At 45.2% G+C, this 25,137-nt stretch overlaps 1 protein-coding gene and 1 non-coding gene across 3 annotated transcripts in view; one reads left to right on the top strand and one right to left on the bottom strand.

Annotated features, from left to right (window-relative positions):
* The window catches only part of Plekha7 (pleckstrin homology domain containing A7), a 189,034-nt gene that overhangs the window by 74,639 nt on the left and 89,258 nt on the right, over nt 1-25,137 (bottom strand). The window contains exon 1 of one of the 2 annotated variants that reach the window (XM_035442267.1): nt 4,862-5,212. The exons of the other annotated variant lie outside the window; for it this stretch is intronic. The gene's annotated coding sequence lies outside the window, so the exon portion shown is untranslated. Of the gene's footprint in view, nt 1-4,861; nt 5,213-25,137 lie in introns of those variants that run through there. 2 annotated transcript variants of the gene reach the window in all.
* Nucleotides 23,625-23,736, top strand: LOC113835094. Its single transcript, XR_003484326.1, has one exon. It is a non-coding gene; the product is annotated as a U6 spliceosomal RNA (small nuclear RNA).

Below are 25,137 nucleotides of genomic sequence, written 5' to 3'. Positions count from 1 at the left end.
TCTTGCAAAGTTTTGTGAACTATTCATTCATAAAGAATGAGCATAGCCAGGTGTGGTAGTGCATGCCTTTAATTCCAACACTCAGGAGGTAGAGACAGGAGGGTCCCTAACTTGGAGGCCAGCACGGTCTGCAGAGCTAGTTCTAGGACATCCAGGACTACACAGAGAAACCTGTCTTGAAAAAAACAAAACCAAAAGAAAACAAACAAAACAAAGGGGGAGCAGTAACTTTGATTGGTTAAATTAAAAGTTCCAAATTAATCTAGCAAGTTAAATTTTTTTATTTTTTAAATGCAGGGCGATCCGGAAAGCTGTGAGAGAGGCTTGGCAGGAGGTCAGAGCACACTGGTGAGTGTGGCTCTCTGATGGCTGTGGCATTGGTATGTGAAGTGTGACAGATGTGCTGTCAACACCAGCTTTTATCTGGTCCCAGCTATAAAAAGAAGAAACAGCTTAAAATGTAAGGAAAGTATCCGACCAAATTCAGCAGAGGGCCTCATCAAACATACTGAGCAGAGCCTGTTGACAGTCCCCTGTCCCCAACCTTCCAACCCTTCCACATGCCTCCCAGAACACTGTCCAACAGTCACCCTCAGGCTAAAGCCACCTTCAGCATCGCCTCCAGGCTTCTTAAGGTACAATTTATCTTTGTCCTCAATGTCTCAGCTGAACTAAGGATTGTGGGTCACCTAATATTGCCCCAGAAAATGTTCAAAAATGAACACTGAAACTCCATAAATGAGAAGAAAATGCATTACCTACATCAGCTCTTATCTGGGCTCCTCAACAGAGAGGTTGTAATGGAGAGCAGAAACTCTCCTCAAGGGCTGGGGATGCAGCTCAGTTGGCAGAGTGCTTGTCCAGCATGCACAGGGCTGTGGGTTTAACCCCCAGTACCATAAACAGGCTACAGTGGCCCACACCCAGCATCCCAGCACTGAGGAGGCGGAGACAAGGTCAGCAGTTCAAAGTTATCCTCAGCCACATACCATGATAAGAAAGCTAGCCTGGGCTAGATGAGATTCTCAAAAAAAAAAAAAAACAAGCAGTGTCTTTGAATTGGCAACATTTCCTAAGCTCCTTGTGGTTTATTTTACTTAGCACTTTTACTAATTTGTTCCCTTAACAGGAAGTGTCACGGTAATGTGGCACTTCTAAGGAAGCTGACAATCTTATGAGAGTGGTCTTTCAAGTTTGCAGAGTTTTGAAGACAGTTGACAACAGCTCTCTCCACACAGCCACTCCCCTGCCAGCCCTTCTTCCTGTAGCCTGGGAATCAGGCCTGGATGAACCAGCCAGCCTATGGTCCCATCCTGTCCCCAAGGGAAAGCAATAACCTGTGCCCTGAAAAACCAACCAGTCAGCCCAGAGCTTTGGATCTGGGGCTGGGTTCAAACTAAAGCAAGCCTCCTCACCTCTCTAAGCCTTAGCTCCATCATTACAAATGGGATTTTAAAATGTTCCCAGAAATTTAAAGAGAGGTTAAAATAAAAGGGCATATACACTTAAGCATACAGAAAGCATTCAATGTTTGTTTAACCCAACTGAGCCTTGACTATGGCAACAACAAACAGACATCTACATTTTAACAAAAGGAGAATAAGCAATCTTTACCTCAAACCAGACTTCTCCAGTAACAATGTCTTCAAACGTTGGAGTTCCTTCTATACCCTAACTTCCACTTGTGGCATGCATATGTGAGGTCTACTGGCTTCTTCTCAAAGATGCTCTGCATTCACCCTCGGCTCTCCAGCTTACCTCTGGCCCGCATACCACCCCACCCCATACTAGGAATTGAACCTAGGGCCTTGGGAATGTGAGGTAAGTGCTCTATCGCAAAACTTTATCTCCAGGCTTTTTTTACTTTTCACTTTGAAACAGGGTCTCGCTAGGTTTCCAAGGTTGGCCTGAACTCACTCTGTGGCCAGGGAGACCTTGCAGTTGTGATCTTCCTGCCTCAGCTTCCCAAGTAGCTGGGATTGCAGCCTTACAACCACCAGGCTTAGCTTTTGTCTCCGGATTAGCCTCTGCAACAGCTCCTAAGCACAGCCTTTGCTTCTGTCTCAGCTTCAGTGACTTCACTGGAAGCTCTCAAGGGTCTTTTAAGGTAAGTAAGATCATGACAGCCTCCTCCATCAAACCCTAGAAGCATGATACCATCCAGAGTGAAAATAAGCTCCTTGCCCTGGCTTAGAAAACCCTAGAAGAGGGGCTAGGGCTGTAGCTCAGTTGGCACATGCTTGCCCAGTACACACACAGCCCTGGGTTCCATCTCTATTGCCACATAAGCTGGCACTACGATCCACACTAGGAGAAGCAGGAGATGCAGAAGCTCAGGGTCATCCTCAACTACAAAGTAAGTTCCAGGCTACCTTGGGCTACACAAATCTGTCTCAAAACAAACAAAACCTCAGGTGACATGACCCCTACCTAGCAGCAGCCTCTTCATTTACTATTCTGTCCCCACCCACCTCATTTCCTGAACATCTAGGCCTTTCCTGCTTGGCACCCTCTGTCCTCGAAGTCGGCACGCTCATTGCCTGTGTTCATGGAGTTGGCACCTTGTCCTTTAGACCTGGGCAAGGCTACCACCACCTCAGCCCTTCCTGCTGCCGCTTCATACCACATCAGCCTATTTTAGTTATTACCAGCTGTAATGTTTCTCACCTACGTGCATGTGTGATTACTGTGGGTTTCTTTGACTGGCACGCAGATCTAGCCTGTCTCTTTACTACTGTATCAGTTTGAAGAGGTGTCTGGCAGCTGGGGGGGGTGCTTAGAAGTGAGTGAGAAAAAACTAAGGGAACCCTAACCTTCTAGTGAGCCTTTCTAATGAAATAGCTGCCTAAGCCTGCAGAAACCAGAACTCGGGCAATGGAGACAAGAGTCCAACAGTCATTGGCCATCGAGATGTAGATGCCTTCTACTGGCAGAGCAAGAGACATTAGCACACCAGAAGCCTCTTCAGGCCCACTGTTAATACCCTCAATGCAGAAAGTAAGCTCATAGTTCAGGGATAGATATGAAGGCTCCCCCAACTAGTACTTATCTATCCTCCAGTCTTCACCACCTGCCAATCCTCGGTTCCTTGGGGACTGGCTCCTGTATTTCTTGTGTTTTTACCTAGAGCATGGGAATAGGGATGCTCATGTGGGAGGCACCCAAACTGTTACCTTGGAAATGAGTACCAGCCACCTTCATCAAAAGGCTGTGCAAGAGTCTATCAACCCATCACAAAGGCCCTGACAAAGGATCCTATCTATGCCAGTGTTGGAAGCAACCCTGAGGAGCCAGAAAGATTGCAGTGCTGGGCTACTGGCACCCACACTACCCACATCTGGCTTACACCCACCCCACACCAGGCAGCAACTTGAGCCCAGCCAAACCCTGGGACCACCACCTAGGAGTGCTCAGGTGCTGCCTTTTCTGTGGCAAAAGGCACAGAAAGAATGGAATCTCAGAGGGTCACAGCACGACTGCCCACCTTAGAAAGAAGTACCTCTGTCCTCCTTGTCCCCTGGAGAGAACAGACTGATGACTTCTAGCACAATCTCTCTCTCTCTCTCTCTCTCTCTCTCTCTCTCTCTCTCTCTCTCTCTCTCTCTCTCTCTCTCAGGTCATAGGTTTTACAGATCCACCCAGTGGCCACTCCATACGTAAAATACCTCTTCCAAGCAAGTAACTTGGCAAAAGGAAGGCTGCCTGCAGCTCGCATCCCACAGGGGGTCACATACCTAGAATTCCAACTGCTGAATAGAGAGTTTTAATTTTGGCTTCCTGTGATCATGAATGAAAAGATTAAAGGCAAACTCCTACTAGAATGTGGAAATCAAACACAAATAGCCCTCCCCGATTTGTGAAGGAAGTTTTCAGAGAAACAGGGCAAAAGAAGCCATATCAGCCTTGTTAGCAGTGACTCCTCAACTTCCCAGGGCTCTGGTTTCCTCATCCTGGGCCCCAAAGTAGAGGCCACCCAAACAGATCAGATTGGATTCAGCCTGGAGTTCAAACCTTAGCTCTGCCCAGTGTGCACATGGCCTTGAATGAGCTTGTGAGCGCTGGGCTTATCTGTAAACGGAGGAGATAAACCAACTCAGCAAGGTTATGAGGAAGCTGTAATGCCCAGGCCGGGCAGGGAAGCACTTCGGCATTTGGGGCCTGCTGGGCTTTTCCTTTGCTATCTCTAGAACTGCTCTGCATCACAACTCCAGCAGGGCAAGCCTGCAAAGATAGACTCAAGCACATACTTTCCTCCCTTTGAGTTAATGTACATAAAAACCCCAGCTCCCTGTTAACATCTATTTAAAGAACTCGCCTGCCAGGCAAAATGGTTTCAGATCATCAGCAGGTACAGTCCCTCAACCACACCCTTGTCCCTCGGAGGGTCTGTCTCCATGGTGCGGAAAGTACAGAGCAAGAAAACCCACCTCCGGCACAGGCTGGGCTCAGCCAGGAACACAGCCTACAGAAGTATTGTACAAGGGAGACATTTTCAAGTCCAGAACACCCATTTACAATTCCATTCAGCACTTCCCTAAGCCGGTACCTCAGCAGCCACTTGAGAAGACAGGGCCAGGTGTTACAAGAACCTCCCAGACAGTGAGGACATTTTAGGTGTGAGGATCCAGCCACCCCAATCATTAGTCCACACAAGACAGGGAACTTAAAACACAAAGGACCTTCCTCCTTTCCTGCCAACCATTCATAAGAACATGAGACACACAGGAGTTCAAGACACTTTTGTCTTACTTTTTCCTAATTAAATGGCATTCTTGCTGAGTAATGGCACTCCTAGCCATTTGAAACTTCAGGAACCAAAACATATCACACACTGAATCCTCACAGACCATACAGGACTCACCTGCTCCCTTCTTGCCGACAGGCTCACACTCGCTTTGAGCCCCATGCTCAGAACTGTGTCTTTCCTGGTGGTCTGATAAAATCTACACTCAGCTCAGGGCAGGCTGCACTCAGCTCCGGGCTTCCTGAGAGAGGAAGACTCCCAGCTGCCTGCTCTTGCTTTCTTAATTTCAGTTCTCCACAACTGCTCCCAGGCGTTACAATCCAGCAGCCACTCTGTTCCTGCTCATTCATTCTCCTTCCTCTCCACACCCCAAGCAAAATCAGGCACCAGGCAGGAACACAGCTCCAGCTCTGAGTCACCACCCCCTGTGGCCCAAGGGAATGAGGATGACTGGCTGCACACATCCAGGCAAGCACTATAGGCTCTAGGACCCAATGTGTTGCTCTTGGAGCCTGTGAGCTTGGCTCCCCCTAGCATCTGAATACAGCCTAACGTCTAGCCCTGGAGTCAGAATCACCCAGTCAGTTTCTTCCATCCTGCGCTGGATTAAAATTAGCCCCCAAACCATGCCAATTTTTGATGGAGAAACACTGCTACCATACTCACCTACCTGCCTGGTAAAACTCTTACAGAACTGCCTGGGAATGGCTACGGCTCTTTCAGGACAAATTTTAACCAGGAAGCTTTCACTCCCAAAAGAGGTAGAAGGAGACAAAGGAAACTAAGATACTGAGGTCACAGACCAACAGTGGCCTTTTCATTGTAACCTACACACAGGTCTATGGGTCACAAGGTGCGGGACATAGCTCCACGAGGTTGAAAGGTAGAGGGAGTTGCAAACCGTTACACAGTAGGAACTCAAGAAATACATAAAGAGAAAAAATAAAGGGGATTTTGATCTCAGTCTATTTAGGATGATAGTTGAGCAATTTTTCCTCAACTTTGTATCTGTTACTATTTTCAAAACTTTGGTAGTGAAATCTGAGTTGTTGCCTTTTTTTAATAGTTTTTTTTTTCTTATTTAACTTTATTTTATGTGTATTGGTGTGAAGGTGTCAGATCCCCTGGAACAGAAGTTACAGACAGTTGTGAGCTGCCATGTAGGTGCTGGGAATTGAACCCGGGTCCTCTGGAAGAGCAGCCAGTGCTCTTAACCGCTGAGCCATCTCTCCAGCCCCTTTTTAAAATAGTTTTAAAAGCCTTCCAGATTGTAAAACAATGTGAGTGTGCCACAGAAAAATAAAAGAGTGAGTGACCAGCCAAAGGAGTGTCAGATCCAAAGGAAACTCCAGTTCCCCAAACTCCAAAAAAGCAGTCCAGATATCCAGAGATGGGTTCAGCCTGGACTACAGGAGGATCTCTGGAGGTTAGATAAGAACCAGCATTCCTCAGGAACTTGTGAAGCCGGTTCCCCTCTACCAAAAGGAGTCATTTCCCTCCCTTCCTACTGGCAGGAGGGACAAATGGCTACCTGTGCTGCCTATTAGCATACCAAAGCCCATGCTGGTGTCCAGGCTCCCTCAGCTTCACAAAGACCTAGCTCCTAGCTCTTCTCACCTCTCCCAGTTAACTGGCTTCCCTCCCACCAACTACTTAATCTCCTTACAACCCTGCTATTTTGGCTAGGCATGCTGTGTGTTCTCTCTCTCTCTCTCTCTCTCTCTCTCTCTCTCTCTCTCTCTCTCTCTCTCTCTCTCTGCTTCTCCAGGTTTTCTCTATTCTCTATCCCCTCCTGTTCACTGTCCACCCCTCCCTCACTGACACTCCTGGCCATGTCCAGTCTACTTTCTGTGCTCTGGACTCTAAAACTCTGTTCTCTCTCTCATATCTACAATATAAACCTCCCCCTTAACCACACCATGAAGTGGTCATGTCATCAGTTTACACAAGGAGCTACTACTGGCTGCTGGGGGAGGAAGATGGCCCCAGACCCCCCACATACAGGCAGCACTAACTGGACTAGGTGGGTTATCCAAACAATAACAAAGACTAAGTTGGGAGGGCACATAATGGAGGGAATAAAAGAGGAGTTTGAAAACAGAAATAGGAAGTAGATATGATATCTCATTGTATACATGCATGAAATTCTCAGAAACAAATTTTAAAAAAAAAAGAACGCATGACCAGGAGCCAGTCTCATGATTGTCTTTCCCAAGAAAGTAGTTTTAACTAAAAAGAGATTCTAATTAATCACAAATCAATTGCTATAAAGACTGGGAGGGGGAAAAGCATCTCAAGAAAGAAAGAAAGAAAGAAAGAAAGAAAGAAAGAAAGAAAGAAAGAAAGAAAGGGAGGAAGGAAGGGAGAGAGAGAGAGAGAGAGAGAGAGAGAGAGAGAGAGAGAGAGAGAGAGAGAGAGAGAGAGACTGGGTTAGCATGCCTTTAATCCCTGCACTGAGGAGGCCGAGATCAGCCTGGTCTATAAAGTGAGTTTCAGGACAGCCAAGACTACACAGATAAACCTTGTCTTGAACCCCCTCCCCGAAAAAGACTTAGGCTTACAAGCACAAACCCCATATAGTTAATATTTATTTGGTTCTGCTGTGTGCTTAACACTGTCCTTTGGGGGACAATAATTACTGTATTATCTGTCTCACAATACGGGCACTCACATCCAACCAGACAGGTATTTGTGGTCATTTGTGCCATGCACCCAGGTTGGAGCAGGTGTCCAATGTAAGCATGAAGCATGACTATATCTAGAAATCATGCTGTAAGGACAACCACCTTTAAATGTAGTACCATTTCCATTTCACAAATGAAGAAATCAGAGCAGAGAGCAGTAGCCCAGAGCCTTTCTACAACCACATGACCAAAATTTAAGTTCAAATTAGTACAAAGAGGGGGCTTAGTCTTGCTGCTTACTCTTCAGGCAAAGGCCACCTCTAGCCCCAATGGGCTAGATGCCAAGGAGCCAGTAGAGGAACAGGAAGTATCCTGGGCTTAGCCATCAGGTACCAGAATTAACTCTCCATCACCAGCAACACCCTGACAGAGATCAGTGACAGGTATATGAGAGCCACAGACTGTATCCCCACTCTGCCCAATGGCCCTGTTGTCCTTGCTGCCAGATCAGGTTTCTTCGACTACCTCCTCTCTTCCACCTTGCTTTTGTATCTCGCCACTCCATGTCCCCCCAATTCCTGCCAGATTAACGGTCTACCAGCTCCAATCACTTTGTCATTTCCACCCAAGTGTCACTGCCACCTTCCCTGCTAAATTCTGTGCAACCTTTAAGGTCTCTTTTCTTCCAAGTGGCCCTTGCTGGTCACCTCCAGCCCCTGACTCCTGAAGGCTTAGACAAGAGTGGTATACTTGCTAATTCTTATTTGCTTTTCAAAACTAACTCAAGAACTGCATATCCCAGAAGGATTAGGAATCAAAACGTAGATTCTTTTCCTGCCTCCAACCTACTGCTGAATCCTGGTGGCAAATATTTGTGCCAGATAGACACCTGTATCATCATTGTTGTTTGCATTTATGGACTACTTAGGCATTTAAATTTTTAGGTGGCCAGTGAGGCAGCATAGTGGAATAAGAGAACTAACACAAGTTGTCCTCTGACCAACCTACACACACAGACCTGCACATGTTCCCCAAGTTGCTTTGTACTTTACATAGCAGACTCCTCCATGTCCACAACAAGGATGGCCAGACCCCCCACACACACACACACACAAACACACACACATACAGCTTCCCAGGGCCCTCAGCACCCCTTATGCAGAGACAACCCTGGAACCCATCCCATAAGTCAACCTACTCAGACACATAGCAGGCATTGCAAACTGATGATTGTGACCTAGTATTGTCCCCAAGACAAGCTTCATTTGAATTCCAATGAGGTTAAAAATCCAGTGGAATTTTAAAAGCCAAAATTTTCATATATACACTTTTTAAAAAGCCAGTTCACCTTGGAAAAGGAAACACTTTTGCAAGACTGAGAAATAGACCCACCTTTCAGCTCACTGTGGTCACTGTTGTTGCCACCACACCCTCTGCTCCCAGGGCTGACCTGGGAGCCCATCTGTCATCACACGCACAGTTTTCTCACACTCTTCTTCATATCCAAAGCTCAGCCGGAATGTGGAAGGCAAAGGACTAAGCCCTGGTATGAGTGTTTAAGAAACAAACTAGAATGCACAAACACATGAGCTTGACTGCTCAGCGAGCCCCACCCTCTGACCTTGCGACACAGGCTGTCACCTACAAAGCTCACAATGGAGCCTTTGAAAATAATCTAATCGAGTTTTAAATACGTTTACAATTCTGTGTTGGGCCAACTTCACAGCTGTGTTTGGCCATATGCCTTGGACATCGGGCTGGGTGCACCTGCAGGCATGGAGATTCTACCTTGTACCAACACTGGCACTAGAGAGGATCTTCCTTTAGCAAGACATCCCTCATATCTTTGAAGAATCTTCCAGTGGCTAATGGGACTGCCCTTACAGCTTCCTGCCTGGACTAAAATACAGCTAAACCCAAACCACCAGATGCTTCCACACTGGGGAACACCGGTCAAAGTGCCACTGGCATCATCCCTAAAGAGCCCAAGAAGAGGTAGTAGTGAATGCTGCTCTGATGACAAACACCAAAAGTGATCCCAGACAGCAAGCAGGAGCTCTGGGGACAGAAAAGCATCTCTGAGACCAGGTGCTGCCCTGGAAAAGACTACACACTTCTCCTAACACTGAATATGGCATCACAGGTCAGAATATAGCCCTTAACAGCTTGGTCCCACATCCAGAAACTACTCCAAAAAGCCACAGAGAAAAAGTTGCTGCTGTCTAATCCTGTGTTCAGGAATCTTTAAAGACTCTTACTAGGTGACATGATCTGAAAGATGTGGCCTCATCTGCCCCCAACAATGACTGTGAGCTCAGCATATTCATTCACTCATTTACTCAATATATAAATATGAAAAACACCTGTTTCCAACCTCATAGTGTCTCCCACCTCTGTAGTGAGTGGTGGAGAGGAGGGAGTACCTCGACACAAAGGTAAATGGCATGAAAGCTTTTTAGATTTTCACAATTGATAACCTGTCTTAGTATAGAGCAGCAAATTCCCCATTTATGAAGTAAAACTAGGGTGATTCATTTTCTTAGTAGGGTAATCCTGCTTTCCAGAAAGCACAATATCCAGACTTTAGAGGGCTAGAGAGATGGTTCTGTGGGTAAACACACTCCTGGAATCTACATGATGGGAGGAAGAACCGAATCCATATACAGTGCTGGCATGGTAAGCCAGCACACACCAAAATAAACTTCAAAAATAATTTATTTTTTTAAAGGACAAAAGAGTTTAGACCTGAAATCTACTCAGAATGCCCTCCTCCAATCTGCTCTGTAGATGAGGAAGCAGACCTGGGAAGGTTAGGAGAATGGCTGGAGGTCACAGTAATTATGAACCATGAATTAGCAGGAGTTCCTGAAAACAGGGCTGGAGGGAAACCCATCCTACACTGTTTTTAATTAATTTCCTGCCTTCTTCTAGTGACTCATTTCCATTCCAAACATGAAAAAGACCTTTCAGAAGTGGGAATCCCTGTGTCTAGTCCCAAGACTTCATGAGCACTGGAGAAAGGTAGATCTGGGTTTGAGGCCCTATAATGTAAGTGCACACAGGGGACAGAGGCAGAGACCAGGGTGACCCATCCAGAGCCAGGGAATGCTGGAAAGCAGGAAGAGACAGGGGCACGGGATGGAACCAAGACTGCTGACATGCTGACTTCTGACCCCTAGAAGCTTAAGACAATAAAAGAATAAAACTCTTATTTGGAGTCATTGGATTTGTGATATGCTGTTCTGACAGCCCAGAGAACACAATCTACATTAGTTCTGAGGGTTTTAACTAATTCTAGATCCATTTAGTCCAGTGTGAAAAAGCTGCAGGAGGACCAATAGACCCTTGGACTCAACACTAGAACAGAGTCCAAAACAAGCAACATTAAATATTCTTACATTTTTAACTGGCCAGAGCCCACTCAAATATCATGTCCACTTCAGAATCCACACGTAATCAGTCAGATGTGAAAGCTGGAGCAAGCACACAGGAGTTGGACCAGGACTGTGAAGGACTAAAACAGGTTCCCATCACTGAAAGAGCCAGAGCCTTCTGTGGCCTGGGAAGACCCTGGATACATGGCTAATGGGCTAGCAAGTTTTTGGTCAACTTGACACAAGCCAGAGTCATCTGAAAGGGAGGAACCTCAACTGAGAAAATGTCTCCATCCATAAGATCAGGCTGTAGGCAAACCTTGTAGGACACTTTCTAAATGATTGATGGAGGAGGGCCCAGCCCACTGTGGTACTGTCATCCCTGGGTTGGTGGTCCTAGGTTCTATAAGAAAGCAGACTGAGCAAGCCATGAGAAGCAAGCCAGTAAAGCAGCATTCCTCTGTGGCCCCTGTGTCAGCTCCGACTCCAGGTTCCAGCCCTGTGTGCATTCCTGTCCAGATTCCCTTTGATGATGGCAGTGATATGGAAGTGTAAACCAAATAAACCCTCTCCTACCCAAGTTGCTTTTAGTCATGATGTTTGATCACAGCAATAGTGACTCTAACTAAGACAGCTTATCATCTTCCATGCTAGAAGGACTATCAAGAAGCAGGACTGGACAACTAAACAAACTTTTTTCCCCTAATGTTCTGTGGTGTAAGGGGGCTGGGGATAGCTCAGTGGTTGAACACTTGCCTACCAATCATAAGGTCCTGGATTCAGGTCCTTAGGATATGTGGATGGGATGAGTGTAAATGTCAGAATGGCCTCTGACCATCACAGGTGCTGTGCATTTTCAAGTCCAAGGCAAAAACCTACCAAGCACATTAGTGATGAAAGGCTGCCACAGCTGATGTGGCCACTTTCTACTATCCAGCTCTGGGAACCTTTGAGTCTATGACAATACACTGTTCAATAATCATCTAATTAAGAGATCTCTGCAATATGTGACTTCCTGAGCACCAAGTTGGTACCTGTGGGGAAGCAGAACCAAGGGCCTGGGCAGAGCTACAGGGAGAACTTCGGCCACTTCCCAGGGAGGCTGTGATGGGTTTGTTATGCCCTTCCTCATAGGAAGCTTACACAAAATTTCTACATCAAATGTTCATATGTATTTCTGTGTGTTCCTGTGGAAGTCCACATGTGTGTGAGTACATGCATGTACATGTGTGAGTTTGCTGTGTGGTCAAAGGATATCAGGCATCTTCCACCTTTTAAGACAGTCTATCTCTCATTGGTCAAGTAGGCTTAGCTAGCTGGCTAATGAGCTTCAAGGGATTCACCCATCTCTCCATTGCTGGGATTAGAACATTCCACCACCACCACCACCACCACCATGACCACTACTGCCACCACCACCATAACCCCAAGTCCCAGCTTCATATGTGGTTCATACTTTTAATCCCAGCACTTGAGAGGCAGAGGCAGGCAGGTTCCAGGACAATTCTGCCACACCTCACTTGTTACAAGAAGACTGAAGTTGGGCCCTCATGCTCATTAAGTCTGTCAACTGATGCCCCTCCTTAGTCCCTAAAAGTAAACACACACATTCATTCCTCACACTCCTGGAGACCAGAAAGTCTAATGCTACAGTTCCCACAGATTCCATCTTGGTGAGGACCCATGTCTCATGAACAGATCTTCCTGTTTCCTCAAATGGTGAAGAGTGTATGTGCCCGTGTCAATTAATGTAGGGAGCCACCCTCAATCACTCTCCACCTGGTTCTTTTTGAAGCAAGCTCTCTCAATTTAACAACGTTTGTAGCTGTGGTTAGTCTCACTAGTCGGCTTGCTTTGGGGATTCCACTACCTTCCTCATCTGGAATCACAGGGAGCTACCTACCCACCCAAGGAGAATTTTTTTTCGTTTTTTTTTTTTTTTTTGAGACAGGGTTTCTCTGTATTGCTTTGGAGGTTGTCCTGGAACTCGCTTTGTAGACCAGGATGGCCTACAACTCACAGAGATCCACCTGCCTCTGCCTCCCAAGTGCTAGGATTAAAGGTGTATATCACCAACGCCCAGCAAGGAGCCTCTTTTATAAAGGGCACTAATCCCATTTGTGTGAGTTCTGTCATTCCATTTTCTCCACACACAGCTTTCATATTTCAGTGTCCGGTATCCATTAATAGGCCACGGGAGCTATCTATACCAGTCACCATTTCCTGCATACTGACCATTGTGCCTGGAGATGACTGTACACGTATCATCCCCAGTGGTCACTATGAGGTCTCATTTTAGGGATAACCGAAAGAGGCGAGAAATCATTGGCTCAAGGCTACAAAGTCCAGCACCAACTGCTTCTTAGGAGTCACGTGATCTCCTCCCAAGTGGGAGGTCCTCTGGGACACATCCTGCTGCTGCCCTGTAAGGGGGTGTTTTTGAGATTCTTCTCTTGGTGCTGTAGAGAAGGCTCCAAAGTCAAGAGCACTTGCTGTTCTTCCAGGGGATCTGGGTTCAGCTCCTAGCCGGCAAGGGGGCTTACAATTGTCTCTAACTTTGGTGCCAGGAGAGCCAGGGCCCTTTTCTGGCCTCTTTGGGGACCAGAGGTGCACGTGGTGCACACACATATATGCAGGCAAAAACACTCATACACACAAAAAATACAGGTAAATAAATGTGAGGATTTATTTATTCCCTTTTTTTCCCCTAGAATTACCTCTACATTGTTGGGCATGAAATTTTTCTGGCAGGGGAAGTGGTGCCTCTCCAGAAACTAGGAAACAGCCCAAAACCTTGCAAGTAGGAGCAGCACAGTAATGAGGAAACCAACAAGAGGCAGAAGTGGGCACATGTGCTCACTCAGTGACCTATTAAGTCCTGGCCTTCAGCCCTTCATTCTGTCAACCCCAGGCTTTGCTGGGGAAAACAGCACACAGATCTGAGGGAGGGAAATCAACACATAGGAGGCAGGGTCCTCAACCTTCCTAATGCTGTCACTCTTTAATATAGTTCCTCATGTTGTGGTGACCCCTCCCATCATTGTTTTTGTTGCTACTTCATAACTATACTGTTGCTACTGCTATGAACCATAGTGTAAATGTGTGTTTTCTGATAGTCTTAGGTGACCCCTGTGAAAGGGTCCTGTGGTACCTCCTCAAAGGGGCCGCAACCCACCCATTGAGAACCACTAATCTGAGGACTCAGGGTAACCAGATCCCAGAGGCCATCCCCAGCAATTAAAGCACAAGGTCTTTTTTTTTTTTTTTTTTTTTTTTTTTTTTTAATCAGGGTGTAGGAGATAAAGTGGCTTGGCCACATTCCAATGGGAGGAGCCTCCTGCAGTAACTTCAGTGTTGTTTCTATCCTAGATGGTCCCGACGATCAGGTTACTCAACACCTATCCTCTCTGCTCAGGACCTCCTGCCTGGTAAACCCACCAAATTTCTAGCAATAGAATTAACAGTCTAGGGACTCCAGAGGGAACGAGGGATAGTGCTTCTCCCTGGGCAGGACTCAGGGATGAAGGACCCCACTCTACCTCGAAGCAGAAGAAACAGATCCCAGACACCCAAGTAGGGAGAGGCTCCCTGCCTGCTTTCCCTTTAGAAGAGGGTGGGATAGAATGAGTCCGGAACCCCCCACCTAAACAGTTTCCCGCTCTATTTCCGAGTTGTGCACATTCAGGAAGGGAGTCCTGCTTGAGGAACACAGCAGGAAGAAGGGGCCTGACCCACAGGGACCCCAAGTGCCCAGAGTTTCCAGTGCATACACTGTGAGCACATAGGCAATGCCCTGACAGAACTTTCTATCTTGATTTTAGTATTCTTTTCCCTTTTGATTTTTCATTAAACGGAGACATTAAACGGAGTAGGAGAGAGGAGCGAGCAAAAGAGAGGACTGGAGTCAGAGGTAAGAGAGTGAGCTTGAAGCCAGAACTGGGCTCCGACTTCATTTCCCCCATAAAACTTCTCTGTGAACCCTGGCAGCAGGAAGGTGAACCGGAAGTTTTCTTACTAGGGTCTACCGCCCCAGCCTAAAGGAAACCTGCAGATTCTCCACCTCCCCAGCAGAGGGTCCACCAAGATGGTATATCCGACTTCTCCCACAGGTAGCCAAAACTGGAGATTGGTGGTAGACATAGATACCAATGCAAGATAGGCGTCCAGAACAATAACTCTAGGGAGCACACCCTTTTATTTTAAAGATTTATTTTATTATTTTTAATTATGTCTATTTCTGTGTGTCTGCGTGTGGGTATATGCACCTGAGTATGGGTGACTGTGGAAGCCAAGAGGGTGTTAGGTCTCCCTGGAGTTGGAAATACAGTAGTTGTGGATGCTGGAAACTACCCAGGTCCTCTGGAAGAGCACTAAGTGCCCTTAAGCATTGAGCCCTCTCCCCAGCTCCCACATCACATTCTGTATCACCTTCTAGTCCAGGAATCTCTCCCACCTGAAATAACCCTAGAAGCAGGTACTGTTCTCTTCATTTCACAGAGGAAACTGAGGGTAAAAACCACTAAGAGAGCCAGGTGGTGGTAGTGCCTGCCTTTAATCCCAGAATTCAGGAGGCAGAGACAGGCGGATCTCTGTAAATTCAAGGCCAGCCTTGTCCACAAATCAAGTTCCAGGACAGCCAGGGTTGTTACACAGAGAAACCCTGTTCCAAAAAACAAAACAACAATAACAACAATACAAACAAACAAACAACCCAGAAAGAGATCTGTAGATGGTCACACAACAAGAGGGCTGGAGCCAGGCCCTCTGACCTAAAAGATGTGGAGGAGGTCAAAGGTTGGACTCTTCTCCATCAGACAATAAGACAAGGGCTGAGGATGTGGCTCTGTTTGCAGAGTTCCTGTCCATCATGCACAAGGCCCTAGGCTCCATCCTTGGCACATCTTATAATTTCAGCATCCACCCCATAATCCTTGCACTCAGAAGGTGGAAGCAGGAGGACCAAGAATTAAAAGTCATATCAAGCAACAAACAAATCAAGTTTGAGAGTAGTGTGAACTGCATGAGATCTTGTCCCCATAAAAGGAAAAAGACAACAAGGCAAAAATTAGTTCTTTGTAATTGTCAAGGCAAGAGGGAAGGATAGATTGCTCTTACTAGATCCTCCACCCTCTGGAAACAACCTTCATGCCTCTATTTCCCCATGGAAGCCCCAACACTCTGGGATACATGCAGATAAGAGTCCAGAACTTGATGGTTTTCACTAGCAAGGATTCCTGCCTAGTTTCTGGTGGGTATTTTTTTATGATTTATTTATTTTTATTTTCTGTACACTGGTGTTTTGTCTGCATGTATGTCTGTGTGAGGGCATCAAATTGCCTGCAGCTAGAGTTCCAGACAGCTGTGAGCTGCCATGTGGGTGCTAGCAATTGAGCCCAGGTCCTCTGAAAGAGCAGACTGTGCTCCTAACTGCTGAGCCATCTCTCCAGCCCCAGCGTCCCTGCTTTTGAAGAGGATTGTATAAAGAAATGAACCTGGCCATGGTGACACATGCCTTTAATCTCAGCACTTGGGAGGCAGAGGCAGGAGGATCTTTGGAGGCCAGCCTGGTCTACAAAGAGAGCATCAGAACAGCCAGGACTGCTACACAAAGAAACCCTGTCTTGAAAAACCAAAAAACGGAAAGAGATGAGTGCACGCAGCATCCTTCCTAGCACCTCCCACTTTATAGCTGCACATCACTGCTTCTGAATCACATATTGAAATCAAGCCTTTCCCAATCCAAGTTTCATTCCCCGGTGCCACACTGTGTGGGCAGGAAAGGACACAGACAGCAGAGAGCTCGCTCAGTGAATGGCTTTCTCTGCTGAGTGATGGTATCTGATGCATGTTAAATGCCTCCCTGCGATTCTTCAAGTGACTATTAATCAATGAACCAAGAACAGAGAGCTCCAAGGGAAAAATCTGCCACTGCAGAAGAAAGCAAATCATGAGTGGCATCCTCCCTGATGAATAGGGGCGGATGGCCATGGTCAGTACAGTCACTGAAGGAGTTGGACCTACCAGTCAGTCACAAGGTAAGATAAAGAACCAGCTATCTACAAACGTGCAAAAGTCTACCTCTTCCTAGGCTTATCTGGGCACTGACCAAACCAAGAAGAGAACTTACCAAAACTGTCTAAAGGAGAAAGTGAATTGGTACAATAGCACACAGCTAGAGTCCAAGTTATTTGGGGGTGAGGGTGCAGGGTGGGACTGCTTGGGCCCAGGAGTTTGAGGTCAGTCTGAGTGATATTATGAGATCTCCTTTCAAAAATAAATAGATAGGGCTGAGGGTTGCTAAGTGTCAGTAAAATATTTGCTCCACAGGCAAGAAGTCCAGGAATCTATGCCCAGCATCCATGTAAAAGGTCAGGTGTGGTAGTGTTCTTGTGATCTGAGAGTCAGAGAAGTGAAGATAGGGGCTTCCCTGGAGCTCCACCATTCCCCTTCTTCCAGCACAGTTAGACAGGACAACATGCAGCATGGTGGCTGCAGAGTTCCTAGTGCCAAGGGATGGCAGAGACCCAGTGGTAGCACTCAGAGCTGCCACGCATTATCTCCTCATTCTGAGTGCTTGCAAGGAAAGGGCTGTGGGGACGGAGCCCCTCTGTCCTTGGTGACCCAGAAAGGCTGCTCTTGCTCGTCACCTTCTGTGATTTCTCATGAGCACCTTGCATATGCTGTTTTTGCTTTGGGAACAGAGAGCAATTAGAACGGGATTCAGCCTTCCTGACTGCAACTGTGGCTGTCGTGGGAGGACCTGCCCCACAGGCACACATGTGGCTCAAATGTGAATTTAAAAGTCGATTAAGGAAATATGTAGTTTGGTACTGAAGGCCTCTCAGGGAGTGAGGAAAATAGCAAATGCTCATTTCAGGGCTCTGGGTAGCAATCACTACCCACTCCTGGTGTATTCAGTCATCACCATGACAACCACCCAAAGTCTTCTTTCCTTTATGGTAAAGACAATAGAATTTTTAATTAAGGCCATTCTTTTTTTTTTTTTTTTTTTTTTTGATCAGTTGGAAGAAAACATCCTGAGAATGTCATCCAGAAATACATGACTAGGAACAGTTTAGGAATTCAAAAATATTTTCACCAAGTCACATGACCTTGCCTCTACATCCCCAAAGCCCAGTCTCTATCCTTCTCAACAACTCAGATTTTACAGACCTCATAAATTTAGATTTGTCTGGATATTTGATCCAACATCATAAAGCTGTGTAAATATTCCAATTTAATTTTCTGGCTATGACTGAGAACAGGGTTCTAGCTATTTTTATTCCAGTCATAAATTCAAAGGGTCTGATCCATTTTCAATAGGCTTGATGCTCAATGGCCTTTGGACAACACAGATCTGAACCACTGTGGTGCACCCTGTGTGATTTTTACTTTCTCTAGATCCCTCCTACCTGGAAGACTAGGAGTGCACTATAAACCCTGTCAGTGAGAAGTAATAATGATCACTTTATATATATGCATATAAGCTGTCAATAACAACAAGGAATGGAAGTCATTATCATTCTGCCCTAAGTAACAATGGGGGCCTGGTCCTTTCTTCCTATGAAATATGTCTAGCATATGCTGCCTCCTCTCCCTCCTTCACCCTAAACCCAGGCTCTTGTATCTCTTACTTACTTGGATTATCCTAACAGCTCTTGTGTAACCTCAGGACCAACAGCCCATGTAGATTGCTCACTCTGCTCTATGCGAACTCCAATAGGATCTTCGGGGATAGGTGAGGGGAATGGGACAACACTGGGTTTTACTGGAAAACGTTTTTATCTTAAAGGCCTTTGACATAAATGGAGGGCTAGAAAACACCAATGTTGGCCAGAGAGATGGCTTAGCTGATAGGTACTTGCTGGCAAGCCTGACACCTCAGACCTCACACGAAGAGGGATTACTAACTCCTGAAAGTTGTTCTCTTATCTCCACATGAGCACAGTAACACATGCAGTTTAAATACACAGATACACACTGTTTTTAAGGAGATGGGGAAAATCTCAGGAAGGGTGATTTGTCAAAGGCAAAGAACCTTAGTATGCCTAAGGAATGGACGAGAATCTTGCTCTGGGGTCTTGGGTGGAACAGGGGTGGAACAGGGAGCCACTGAGCTATGGGCAGGCAGGGAAGTGTTGGTAGTTCTGCAGATGAGACGCATGGAGCAGGCAGTCAGTGGAGCTGCCCTCCATTTCCCTCCATCATGGCATGTTACATGCAGATAGCCTGCACAAACTGAACAGGAAGGCTTTGAAACCCCAGAGATGCTATCTGTGAGCCCAAGAAAAATGCAGCTCATACTCCATGCTGCCAAGGTTCTGTGAGATAGGAAGGAACTGTGCATATTTCAGCTCTCCCAGCTATAAACCTTCAGCTGGATTCTGATTGTGTGAATACACATTCTGCTCTCAAACATGTAGTGTTGCAGCATGTGCAACACTGGCTTAAACAAGCATGCTTGGACAATGCAGTGAAACAAAATCTTAGGAGCACAGGCACTGTCATATTCTTTCCTGGACTCATGTGGCTTGTTGCATCTCCTTCCCTTGACCTGACCACTGAACCTCACCACCATTAAGATCTCCTTCACATCACAAAGTTCATACAGATTTATACAAATCAAAGTGATGAGAAGAACTGGTCAAGGTTCTTAGTGGTTAGGCAGGACAGGGACAAAGGAAGAGAGAAAAGGCAGAAGGCTCCAAAGTAGGACCCTCACTGAGTCACTGAGTCTGTCAGGTCAGTTTGTGGACAACCACCTATTAGATCAGTCACTTTTTTCCCCCTAAGAAAACTATTTTCCTAGAATAGGAATTCTAAATTTAATTTTTAAGCTGCTCACCATGTGGAAGCCATGCATAACCCAATGGAATATATAGTGCATGAAAGCTTATTTTTTGCTTGTTATTTACAAAAAGTAATATGCAGCCCTTAGCAAAAAAAAATCTAGAAATGGAGAAAAGCTGAGGGGGTAATATTACTTCTAGGTCTACTGACAGTCATATGAGAGCTAAATATTTAATGTTGCGCTAAAGCAAGCCCTTTTTTCCCCAGTTGATTTTGTTGAAGATGAACTAATAAAAGCCAAAAGTTTAAAAGAAAATTGTGTGGGACTTAACTGATGGGGGATGTCCTTCTGTGTATGTTTCTCTTATTGGTTGATGAACAAAACACTGGCCAACAGCCAGGCAGAAAGCATAGGCAGGGCTACCAGACTAGAAGAAGGCTGGGGAGAGGAAGCAGAGAGCAGATGCCATGTAGAGGAGGAAGGAGTGACAGGTCTGGACCCTTCTCAGATAAGATAAGACCACATGGAAACACTTAGATTAATAGAAATGGGTTAATAATTAAGACAGAGCTAGCCAGTATGAAGCTCTAGCCATCGCCCGACAATTTTATAATTAAAACACCGTTTCTGTGCTTATTTGGGGCTGAAGGGCGGTGGGACCTGGTGGAACAGAAACCTCCATCTTCACTTAACCACTCTCTTCTCGATTCTACCATTAGCAACTCATCATTTAGGTGAGCAAGGTCCTTCCCAACATGTTTGCTGGGGTGGAGAGAGCATAGAGGACAGCTTTACTGAGATACAGTTCACAAGTCAATCAAGTTGCTATTTTATAAGTTTGATGCAATAGCTTTGAGTACATTCAGAGTGGTACAGTCATCACATCAATCAGTTTGTCACCTCAAGAACACACCCCTATCTTACACTGGTACCTTGCCTTGTGTCTGTAGACTCAGTCAGAGTGGTACAGTCATCACATCAATCAGTTTGCCCCCCTAAGAACACACTCCTATCCCACCTTGCCTTGTGTCTGTAGATGCAGCTAAGGAGGGCTAAGGCAAAGGACCACTTGAATACAAGACTAGCAAGACCCTATCTTAAGAACTAAAATTAAAAAGGCCTTCTACCCAATCTTCTAGCTATCACTCCCCTCACTCCATCCCTGGGCAACAATTAATCTACTTTCTATCTTCATAAACTTTTTCTCTTCTGAATATTAGCAGGAGCATATCACTTAGGGTAAGCCTTTTAAGGCTCAACCTTATAACATTCTCAGTATTTTGCTCCTTTTAATTGTCAAGTAATATTCCATTGTACAGAGATATACCACATTTTTTTAACTCAGCTGATAGACATCTGGGTTAGACTGTATTCTATTTTAGGATGTCACAGTTAATGCTGGCATGGACAGTGAAAATTTCTGCGGGAACTTATGTTCTCATTTCTCCTGGGAGTGGAATTCATCTGTTTTATGGAAATTCTACATTTAAACTTTTGAGAAGCATCAGACTGGCTTCCTCCATGGCTCCCCCACATGAACCGCTCATCTTTAAAATGTAGAATGGGAGGCTTGGGCACGCCTTTAATCCCAGCACTGGGGAGGCAGAGGCAGGAGGATCTCTGTGAACTCAAGGACAACCAGGATCATTACACAGAAAAACCCTGTCTTGAAAACCAAAATCCAAACAAAAAACAAAACACAAATAAATAAATATTCAAATAAATGTTCAAATAAATAAATAAATAAATAAATAGCCGGGCATTGGTGGTGCATGCCTTTAGTCCCAGCACTCAGGAGGCAGAGGCAGGTGGATCTCTATGAGTTCAAGGCCAGCCTGTTCTACAGAGTGAGTGCCAGGATAGGCTCTAGTGCCACAGAGAAACCCTGTCTCAAAAAAAAAAAAAAAAACAATAAATAAATAAAATGTAGAGTTTTCATCTTCCATGTTTTCAGGTGCTCACTCTCAGCTATGATCCCAAAATGTTAAATGGAAAATTAAAAAAAAATAAATGATTCTTAAGTTTGAAGTTGTTTGCTGCTCTAAATCACATAATAAAATCACATACAGTATGCCCTCATCCCACCCCAGATGTGAACCACCCTTCCTCCATTGTATCCATGACATACATGGGACCTGCCCACTCAATACCTGGTATCATCTTAGTTATCAAATTAACTATCTCAGATCACAACACTTTAGGTTCAAACAATCCATATTTTACTTAGTAACAGCCACAAGCAGCAAGGAAAGCAAAGCAAAATTGGACATAGTGGTACATATCCAAGATCACCAGCTACCTATCTGGGAGGCTGAGATGGGAGAATCACAAGCTCCAGGTCAGCCTGGGCTACAGAGAGAGAGAGACCCTGTAGGCAGCAGGGTGTAGGAGGGCAGACAGCTGTACTCTGGTGCTATGTGGTGGCACTGCAGGGCACAAGGGGAGAAGCACAGGACTTCGGGGTTCACTGTCCCTATGTGGTGATGGCAGTGGTGAGTACCATGTGTGATTTAAGGTAGCACTGGAGTCTTGAGAACATACTAGCAGATATCGGGACTACTGCAGAGACATCTGTGTGTGACATGTCATCACGCTTTCCTAACAATAGCTAATGGCATTAACTGAGCATCTTCCCGTGCACCCAATGGAAAGTTTAGCCCAACTAAGTTTAAATAAAAAAGCAAGTCCTAGGAGCTGGAGAGATAGCTCAGAAGTAAAGAACACACTCACTGGCTGTTCGTCCAGAGGTCCTGGTTTCCCAACAACCATGTAGTGACTAACAACCAGCTAACTCTAGTCCCAGAGGACCCAACACCCTATTTTGGCCTCTGAAGGCACTGCATACACATGCTGTATAAATAACACTTGCAGGCAAAATAGCCAAACACATAAAAGAAAAATAAATAAATCTTAAAAATTATACTGCAAGTCCTCTGCATAGGGCCAATATCTGAATTCAAATGTCTTTTATAGTTAAACTGTCCTGGGCAAGTCACCTTTTATGAGCTTTATATTTCTGATTTACATACAGATAGTAATCTAACTACCAGAGAGGGAACACTGGGATGTATATAGTATGTCTAACACACAGTTGGGCACTCATACCCAGCACACAACAGTTACTAACGACAGACTTGATTTTAACACTTTGTAACCCATAAATCCTTTGAAACAGTTCAACACACAGGGAGATGCTAAGACTGGCAGAAGAGAAGTTGAGAACACGGGGCAGAGAGAGCTAAAAGAGGTAGAGGGAGCGGCAGAGGACTAGACCTGCAGTTAGAATAGTCCAATTTCAGCCTTCTTTTAACTATCATGTCAAAGTCAGTTTTCAATTTGCTCCTCCCCTGTCAATACCGCTCAGAGCAGAAAGGGAAGGAGAGCAGCGGCTCCAAATCCAGAGTGAAGACAGGCTGTTCTGACAGGGTCCAAATCGTACAGTGCCACAGGTAAGAATAACAAGAGACACTTCACAGAAAAAGTCCATTTGCCATTCAACACCCAAAGAAGAGTCGAGCCAAAAAGAAAGAGAAAAGCCTTCAGGCCTCCCCAAAATTGGCATGGTTCCAGACCATTTATTTAGACAGTGCACAGTCAGAGAGCAATCAGACCTTTTGGCATTTGTTCTTCCTACTGGGTCCCCTGCTTTGGAGACCCAGAATGTATTGCTACCACTTGACAGATGCAAAGCCAGAGCAAGCTCTACATCCCTGCTGCACAACTGTGCAGATCACTATCTACCCTGGTGTTTTTAATAGATGAAACTGCAGACCCTTCTCCAAACCCCTGAAGCTGTCAATGTGTGACAGGCTTGCATTTTTCAATTTCTTCTGAGGTCCTTCTGGACAAGCTGTCACTGACTTAAAATAACCCCCTTGTTCCTGGGGCTGGAGTGATCACTCGGCAATTAAGAATACTTGTTCTCGCAGAGGACCTGGGTTCAGTTCCTAGCAGTCACATAGTTGCTAACAAATAATCTGTAACTCTAGTTCTGGGGGACGTGATGCCCTCTTCTGGCATCCATGGACATTGAACTCGCTTGGTTTTAACCTAGATACATGCAAAACATCCATTCACATAAAATAAAATCATTTTTTAAAAAAATACAGCAGAACATACACTAGAGTTGGAAGAATACAGAGAAGGTTAGCATGGCCGATGCACGAGAATAACATGCAAATTTGTGAGGTGCTTCATATTTTTTAAAATCCCTCTTTTTTTTTTTTACTGTTAGCATTTATTAAAGTTACCTACAATTCTATAGGAATACATTGCTATACTCATGTCCCTCATTCACTAAACACAAGCAAGTACTGGTCCTACTATATCCCCATTCATCAGAATATAAAGCCTCAAATCCCACCATAATTTTTTTCCAGATTAACATTTCTATATTCTGTTTCATAAGCTGGTCAGCCTGGTTTTATACTGTTTTTATAGTGAAAGAATGGAAATTACCTATGTATCTGCCCTCAAAAAAGAGCTATGCCAGATACAGGGTTTCTATTTGATTGAATAATCTACAGATTCCAAGCTTAAATGTTTATGGAATGAGAACCAGGCAAGATGTATATTATTTCTAAAATATAACCTCCTAGATGGCAAGACACTATTGCTGAAGACACCATATGCTTTGACTGCGGGATATAGAAAAATCTAACTATAACTGAGATGGAAGCTCCCTCCCTGTGGTCAAGCCTCTATAGTGCTGAAATGTGCTAGCAGGCTGCTGGATGGAGAGAAGTCATCAATGTTACCCAACAGTGGATCCTGCATACTACAAAAACTGCCAGGCAAGAGATCTCCACTGTCACAATAGTGGCATGATTGCTACGGGGGTAACCAACCACTTTCTGTTTGAGGCCTGCTCCTTAAAAGGAATTCATAACTAGTACTATAAACCATAACTGCCAGAGGGGAACCTACCTCTGTTGTTTTCTAAATGGCCATGTTGTTAAACTGCCTTCTAAATATTTATGTTTATTCCTTAACATTATTCTAGCTTTCAACTTTGGCCAGAGAAGCTTCTTTTCGAGTGGGCAATGGCTAATGTAGAAACTCATAACTAGTCAAAGTTACTGTTGAGTGCTCAGCCTTAAACAGGACACCTCCCTCTCTCCCTCTTTCACACACACATACCAAGGCCCAGGGACATCTGGAAGAAGAGATAAAAAGATTATAAGAGCTGGAGGCTGGGGAGGAGTACTGTGAAACACTGCCTGGACTGGACATGGCCATTAAATCCGTGAACTCACAGCAGCTGTGGCTACCTGCACAGGATCAAGCCTGCCAACATTCCAGCAAGGATGGAAGGGAAAGGATCTAAGGCCCTGCCCCTAACTGAGGAGCTATTGGCAACTGGCTGTTGGGAGATGGAGAATAACTTTTCTTAGTGCCATAGCCACTAGTGAGTTGCTCAAGATCACACAAGCAGCATTAATCATTAAGAAATAAAATAAAAGACATGGAAGTAGTGGGAAAGGTTGATGGGAAGAAGGGGTCCAGAGGGAATGAGGGAACCAGAGAGGGAAACAGGGTATGTGTGTGTGAACAGAATCAAAATGTATTATGTACATGTATGAAGTTGTCAAATAAATAAAAATA

This window comes from Cricetulus griseus, chromosome 3 (genome assembly GCF_003668045.3).
Source record: "Cricetulus griseus strain 17A/GY chromosome 3, alternate assembly CriGri-PICRH-1.0, whole genome shotgun sequence".
NCBI classification, from domain to species: Eukaryota; Metazoa; Chordata; class Mammalia; order Rodentia; family Cricetidae; genus Cricetulus; species Cricetulus griseus.
Note: the sequence above shows the minus strand (reverse complement) of the source record. Positions and strands in the feature narration are given on the sequence as shown.